Raw genomic sequence first — 8653 nt, 5'->3', positions numbered from 1 at the left:
TGCTCACAAGCCAGGGTAAACGTTGACACTTGTATTTATTAATTTGGCCTGATATTATTGTTATTTCTCTCTTTCATCTGTACATCAACAATCTTTGATTTATTTATCCTTCCTGAAACGTGCAAAATGCCAGACCTCCAAGTACATCCGAAGAATGATACATGATATACATCCAAAAAAGGCGTTCTGTATGCCAGTGTCGCTTTCGCCTAATAAGAAACTGTTTTTCTTCGCGGGACTAATGCACTTCAGGCCATTGTTCTCATATGTCCTGACGCTTAGACCTGGTATGAAAGATGAACGTTTGTTTGTGGTGCAGGAACTCTAGATGGAAGGGCAGAAATTTCTGTAATACAATGTATTTAAAATGTTAAACTCACCGCCGACTTTTACAGGAAATGGCGGCAAATCCTACAACTAATGAGGAGGTCTACTTCGCTGTTTAGCTACCAATCTGCAGGGAGGCTACGTCTGCACGTTTGCAGACTCAAGAACGCCGTCAGCAGACTGCACAACGAGAAATGCTTGCTTACGCCGTGGGTAGCTTCCTAGTCTCCGCAGCGGTGGCGGCCGCCGGCCTGTGCGATCCCGGATTCATAGCAGAGCAATTTGATTTCACCCCTGACGCCTGGCAGGTGCGTAACACCTCCTTTATAGATAGAATAACAACAAACAAATCGTCAAGGCTTGCAGCCGCTCAAGAATGTGGTAGTTAAGCATTTTAATCACTTTTAAAACAGCAGCTGTCAGGTTCATGCTCTTTCTTATGTCTTTCCATCGGTCTGCGTCCATCTGTAACGAAATATTTATTATTCCTTACTACGTTCTTTTGAGTGCCAAAGTCAGCCACAGTACTTCTTATCCTCTTGCATTCTGAAGCTTCCAATCATTTTCATAAAACTTCACAAGCGAATAACCTTGATGGATGCGCCAACTATTGAAGTCCCGAACATGAATACTCTTCACACATTTCTTTAATGTGTGTACAACATTACGAAGAACAATTTCACTTTGCATTTTAGAATCGGAATCAGATTTTATCATATGATGGACTCCCATGCGCGCGATGACAGGAATGAAATGACGGCTGCTTAGCCTAAGCTGACATGTTTGATCCCAGCAGCGGCGGACGTGTTTCGATCGGGAGGAAATACAAAAACGTCTGTGTGCTGTGAGATGTCACGGAATGTTAAAGAGAAAATAAAATGATTTTTTTTTTATTAAAAATCGGAGGTTATTTAAGAACTGGAAGTTGGGACGCCTGCAGGCAAAGCATGCCAAGTAGTTTTGCGGTAGCATTTAAAATGGGGACGTAATCGCTGATTAAAATTTCGCTAATGTTAAGGCTTCTCCTCATTGCTTTGAAGAAGCGCGGCGAAACTGGTGATGACGTCACTGTTGCCGAAAATTCAGATGTCCACTGCCTTCCTGCCCATCCTGACATGCGCCGTCCGATGGCGCCAAACAATGCTTCGTGGGCTTCGATGGTGCTGGCTTTCTTTCTTAAAGCGACCGCTTCTTCAGTAGAAACCCAGCACTGCAGTACTTGACGCCCTTGTTGCGGCCTCTGCTTGTCGCCGCGCATGCCGACGCGACACTACTCGGCGAATACGTCACCATTTAAAATGCTAGCACAAAAATAGTTCGTATGCTTTGCCTACGAGTTCCATACATTCGGCCCCTTTAGTCTCATCGAATCCTAAACCATCTTCAGTTGACCTTTTAGGTATCACAGGTGGTCGAAATTATTCTGGAGCCCTCCACTACGGCGTCCTTCGTAGCCCATATGTGTCACTTCGAGACGTTAAACCGCAACATTCACAAGTATTGAAATGACAGCGATGAGAAATTTAAACAAACTGTTCATGGCACGTAACTTCCTACCGCAGCCTAGAGAACGAAATTAGTGACACGAGGCTAACAAGCACATCAACATGCAGATACAGCAGTTCTGTCAAAAGCGGCTTCTGAGCAGTCACCCCCTTTCTGCGACCAACCTTTACCGCGGGAACCCGAACGGCTTTCAGCGGAAAACCATGCAAGTTTCGGAAACTTGGAAAGGAGCTGGTCAATTACGTTTGCGGCGCCAAGAATGACGGCTTCGCGATGTCAACCGTGAAGATACTCGCGAAAGCTCCAGTTGTCTTCCGCTGCAGGACAACACGACAGCGGACTTCAAGGTGAAGGGGATGAGTTCATCGCCGTCAAACGACGTTGTGCCAAACGCTACGAGCAGGGTATGAGGACAAGCTGTTTTAGTTCCATCGTTTTATCAACGTGCGTCGGAGATAAGGTTTGGTTTGGTTTGGTTTGGTTTATGGGGTTTAACGTCCCAAAGCGACTGAGGCTATGAGGGATGCCGTAGCGGAGGGCTCCGGAAATTTCGACCACCTGGGGTTCTTTAACGTGCACTGACATCGCACAGCACACGGGCCTCTAGAATTTCTCCTCCAAAAAAATTCAACCGCCGCGGCCGGGATCGAACCCGCGTCTTTCGGGTCAGCAGCCGAGCACCATAACCACTGAGATAACAAAGGTTCGATCTGTTACCGATCGCAAATGTGGATCAAACTCCTCTCTGCTTCGATGTGCCGCAGAGTTCCACTGTGGGCTTAAAGGGCGCTAAAAGAGCCATCGCGTGACAGACGCCGCAGTTTACTTGCGAAATCGGTCGAAGGTGGCGACACTAGTATTTCATTTTTTCCCTGCCTCTAGCTGGTAAACGCTCCGTTTTCAAGGAGAGTAGCCTCTTTGTATTTCGAAAGCGGCACTCTGTCTGCGCAGGTTAGCTTATTTGGTCCCCAACGTTCCTTTAAAAATTTAAGAGGACACTTAAGCTCCGCCTTAAGGATACGACGCGATAGCGCAGTGGGTTAGGCTTTTCATTCTGAGCAGTTTGGCACCTTTGAACGTATTTCCCATTTTTTCAATCGTTTCAATTAATTCATTTATGAATTAGATACTTTAAATTTTCTTGCTCAGCGTCATCAAGCATTGGCTTTTCATTCTGTGCATTTTGACACCTTTCAACCACCCTTTTTGAATTTTTCATTTTTGATTTTTAATTATTCAATTATTGCAGTGATTTCATTAACTGGTCAAAGCCTATCACACACCAATCTATCAACAATCACTAGAAACATAAATTGCCATAATACGATTTTTTTACACAGCCCCCGATTAAACGTCACCGGTCCGAATCCCTGCCGCGAGCTAGGCTCTAATTTAACTAGTAATTTTATGCTGCAGTACGAAACGCTGAATCGTATGACACCATCGAAACATTCTGCGGCAGATGGTTGGCATGATACGATTTTTTTTTACGCAGCCCCAGATTATTTGCCGATTACGCCGACGCCTTTTAGAGCGAACGAGCTGTATACGCTGTCGTGTAATAACGTGGTAGAAGGCTGCCATTGCTTATACCATCGACCTGACAAGTCATGCAGACATAGAAGGATTAAAGAGTTAATCAAGAAAACCGCTTTTGGTGGATGCGTACAAGATCTTGTTTTAGGAGCAATTGGGTATGGGATTATTCATTTTAAAAAATGATAATGCACATTTCGAAGAAAGAACACCAGAAATGTACAAGCTTAACTACCATCCTTGTATACTTCATAATTTCTAGGGTTAAAGATTTCACAGGCTACTTGCCTGAAAAAAAAAACAAAAAATCAGGCAGCATGCTGATGAAGTAGGGCCTGCACTGGTTTACCGCCCATGACTCGTTGAGACGTCCGCAAGCAACTATGATGAGACTTAAGCATTCTCCTCCTCTGGTGCCTGTGTTTCCCGTTCTCTTAATTGAATTGGGAGACCCTGCTCTTTCTCCTGGAGCATGGGACTAAACGGCTAATGAAGACCTTTGCCTTCGCTTGTCTCTGCTCAAGTGCTGGTTACGGCGTGCCAATCGAATCTCAGATCGAAGGCCGCTTTAAAAGCCGGTGCCATTTTTTAAGTCCTGGATTCTTAGACATCAGTTTAATATTGAGGCAACTGAGCAGTATTTTAAGATCTTGCTATAAAAATGTTGAAGGTAATGGTCAATTCTCTCGATGCGTAGCAAAATATTTATCTTTTAAAGTTTCTCCATCGCTCGCATGGAGTAGTTAAGACTGCCATAGAAAAGCAATGAGGAACGTTTTTGACGACAGTAGAAACATTAATAGCAAAAAAATGCAAAGCTGCCCAGGGGAGATCTGTGAATGTATTGATTGTTATAAAATAATCTCAAGATATTTTAAAAAATTGCGTTCATGACCATTACGCGTTGAAAAATGCGCATGTCCTAAACGTATGGGTATGTATAGGCCTAAGCTGGCTCGCGATACTGCATCACCGGGGCTTTATTTTGCATTCAGGTGTTTCTTTTCCTTTGTATCGTGAGAGTGTTTCGGTGAATCGTAGTGGGCTACGGTGAAAGACGAGCAAAATAGACTGGACAAAAGTACATGTGGACATAAAGCCGAAAGTGTTAGTCCACAAGGAAAACAAAGTTTCACTCTAGGCCCCCTGGCTTATCTGGGGGCTTCGACGGTGACAGTTTTCTTCCCTCCTCTTTCTTTTATATATTTTACAGGATGTCGTGCCTTCTTCACTTTTGTATCTTATTCTGTCCAGTATTTTGCACTTAACTTTTCTTAGAAAGTAATGCGGGAACTTGCGGTGTTACTTTAGAATGCATTACGACACAAACATAGAAAATCAAGGGGTAGTTAATTTGAGAATGGGTTTGGTTTGGGCCAGTTGCTTAGCGCTTGTCCTCGTCTTTCGTCTCGTCATATTTTAAAACGTGTTTTCACTTTGAACAACAAATAGTCTTTTGAGTTTCCTTGCGATGGGGATGTGCTGCAGGAAAGAAATATCTTGTGTCATTACTACAGTCTTCCCCTGCATTCAGTCTGTTACCCACTATCTGTACCCCGTGAATAGTTAGGCTACTTAGAACCTACAACAGCCCGTGGAATTTTCACAGCGAAAGCTCTACTTGCTAGTCCAAACCAAAGTTTTGCTGCGTGTTGCCGGTGGTCAGCAACGGCGCCTCTAGCAACCGGATCTGCCTCTAGAAATAGGTGGTCGCAGCGCCGAGCTCCGCACTCCGCCGCGGCGTGGCTCCGCTGGATCGCTAAGATAGTAATTAGGCGTGTACTAGTTAGTGTGGGTAAACTTGAGGAAGTCATAGTATAGTAATGACCATAATTAATAGCAAACATAAGAATGTCCGCATATAATACATCAGTAGAAAGGGGAACTTCAGCCATATTAAGTTACACTAAATGTACAGATTAATCACCGTAATTAATCAGTTACGTGCAGTGACCTTCGGCTTGACCTTGAAAAAGAATGTAGCGAAATGCAAAAACAACGATAGCAAACGGATGATGTCATATACGGTATAACGCAATGTAAGTCATGTGACTTAGCAGGTCAACAATCGGCGGGTTGAAAAGGCATCTACCGAGGCTGCTCTTGCCAAAGACGGCGGCGGCAAGGACGGAAATGAAGACACAGCAGCTTAAACGAGCTTTGGTGCTGGAAGTTGTCCGGAACGCCCTCACGTTACAGATGCCAAGGCGCGCCTGGTTTCCGATATGGGTTTAGGGGGGTTTAACATCTCAAAGTGACTCAGGCTATGAGGGACGCCATAGTGAAGGGCTCCGGATAATTTCGACCATAGAAGAACTGCAGATTGGGCTAGTTGGTGTAGATTCATGAGGATGGTTCAACAACGCAAACACCACCTGGGGTTCGACCACCTGGGGTTCTTTAACGTGCACTGACATCGCACAGTACACGGGCCCCTAGAATTTCGCCTCCATCGAAATTCGACCACCGTGGCCGGGATCGAACCCAAGTCTTTCGGGTCAGCAGCCGAGCTCCATAACCACTGTGCCACCGCGGCGGCGTAGTTGCCTGATATACCAGAGCTTTCGCTTTCTGACCAGGTGCAACAGTAGTTTAACCACAGCTAATTTTTTTTTTTCACGACCTGCTGACTGATACAGTTGAATTCATATCCGGTCCGGCTCCGCGAAGCGCTCTCCCATACCCTCTGTTACGAAAGATTGGTTAGTCAATTCGCTAGCCTCTGTACCTGCTGCTACTATTTTTTCTGTCCATTTCTAGACCTAGAGTAGGCTCTCGCTGCTTCGATAGCCGGCATGTCTCCTCTCAAGGAAAATCAGGTATTCACCTTCTCTGCGAAAGCTTGAAAGTACGCGGTGGTACGCGCCTAGTGTCCGGTATGTCATATTTTCTCCATTGAAAAGGGATCCTTGACAATTTGACTTTGAGAGCAAGTTGTGTGGTTTCGCAATTGAATTCTTTTTGCTAAATATCAAACAGTTTAAAATTTTGTTGGCTAATCTATGTGCCCTGATACCTCAATGCATGGAATGCGGCACGGTATTCATGTACAGGGTAGGGCACCTTCGCCACTTTTTCATTTGCACTCCATTGGCTGAGCTCTCTTAGAAGCACTTGTATGCGTGGCCGCTGTCTATTTCTACTCGTCTTTCTAATTTTTGTTTTGCTTCCATAGCCCATCCTTTTACCTACGTGGCCTTGTACGCAGTGCACGATATGCGCCGTCATGTATATAGTTTACACAATGAAGACGTGCATTCTATATTTGTCCAACCCTGCGCTTTGTTGCTATCCAGGCCTGTCCGAGGACGGACGCAACGAAAGCGGACACTGAAAAACAAAACTTTGGCATTGCAATACACTCCTTGCATTAATAAAAAAACATTCCTTCGCATTCCGCTTGTAGCAAAGAAAACTGCATGACGTACCGCTACCGGAGTTCCTTCTTCCAGAGCCGGCGGAAAATCTGAATGATCTTTTAGTTTTTATTTACCCCCTCCTTAATCGTTTCAGTTAACATTCTCTCTATGCAGCTGATCAAGGAGACGAATCTCAAATTTTACCTGATGTTTGCGTCAGATGGACCGGTGCCAGCAAGCTACAGCTGTCTTCGAACCTATAGAACAGATGATGTAACAGGAACAAAGTGGGAAAGGAAGCTTATGTACCATACATATCCGAACAGCACCACAACGTGAGTAGTATAATTAGAAGTTTTACGACCAGAAACCACATAGGAAAGCATTTCAGCTAAACTTCCCTTCTTAATTTTGTGATATCCTAGACAACAGTCGACCGCCAGTCGCCAGTGCATACAAAAGGCTTTCGTTCATTCGCCCCTTGTGTTGCTCAATATTTTATTTTGTGCAATCCTTATTAACCGCTGCTCCGAATTTGAAAAAAAACGATATGAATTCGAGGACTCAGAGTTCAAATCTGATATCCTTTGCAGGCATGCTCAATCGGTAGGTGCTGAGGACGTGTTTAAGAGACTGCCAGCACAAGCTGGCAGAAGGTGCAAAGTGCCATATTTAAGCACTTCATTGTAACGATAGCTGTATTTTTCACACGTCTGGGCAGGTGCGCCAGCCGTAAGAACGCAGAATCGACGCTCCTCATGCTCGTCGTGGTGGCACGCACTGGAAGCGAAGAACATCAGCCAATATATTTGGATTATTCGACAGCAAGCAAGCATCCTTCTAATCGCTAATGCGACGCGGGCTTCAGACTGGAGCCAACAACCAGCTGACTGCTTGGATATGGCTGCTTTATGCAGCCGCACAACAGCACGAAATAATATAAGCCGAACATGCCTCCACAGAAATAGGAGAACACCTCCCTACACACCTGGCTATGACCAGTTCTGAGTACAGGTGGCCACAGTTATGACCTGTCTTGCAAGTGTGACGAGCATTACCTGAAGAGCGGGTCTTCAAAGCAGTTGCCATAGATACCGCTGAAGAGCATGCCATAATTTACGTAGAGGATCGCCACTCGTATTTTAACATCTCAGTAGTCTATCTAATGCTCAAATGACAAAAAAATATCACAGCGCTAAAGAACACAAAAATGGCACGTTATAAATGCGCAGTAATAAAGTCTGCAAAGGTATTAATAACTGGGTTTTATCACGCTTTCGCCTCAGTTACAAAATGAACGAATCAAATACACGGATTCACGTATGAGAAAAGACAAGCTTGTTTCATATGACGCAGATTAGTATATTCTTAATGCGAAAGCATTTCAGGCTATGTCGGCGGGGTGGTGTCAACAAAGCGTGTACGACCGCAAAACTTGTCCACAGTAGCTGCGACGTTCTCAGAAGAGGTAGCACCAAAAGAGTTGTCATATTCGAAAGAGGACGATGTGAGAATGCTGCGCAAAGAAAACTATCTCGCCAGAACGATTAGTTAATTAATTCGAGCCAAAATTGTGAAAAAAAACATCGACATAGTGCGGACGTCGATAAAGTGAGTAGAGAAGAAAACAGCCGTGGACAGCAAGATAGTAGAAAAATTGGCAAAAGAGTGAAAATAAAGTTTCAAATGAATAGCAATGTGTTTGATTAATGATAATCAAACAGAAAAGTTTCATTGACCTAGATTTATTACTTAATTAATTATGAGCAAAAAAATTGGATGGTTGAATAGGCTTGACGGGGATATAGTAAGTGGACGGAAGAGCAGCCATAGCGCAAAATTTGAAAATACAAAATAGTTGATTGGGATAAAAGCAGGTGTAATCAGAGTAAATAAATCGATATTTAATCAAACCATAAGCTAAT

The sequence above is a fragment of the Amblyomma mixtum genome, chromosome 5 (genome assembly GCF_055824585.1).
Source record: "Amblyomma mixtum isolate Tamu chromosome 5, ASM5582458v1, whole genome shotgun sequence".
NCBI classification, from domain to species: domain Eukaryota; kingdom Metazoa; phylum Arthropoda; class Arachnida; order Ixodida; family Ixodidae; genus Amblyomma; species Amblyomma mixtum.
Note: the sequence above shows the minus strand (reverse complement) of the source record.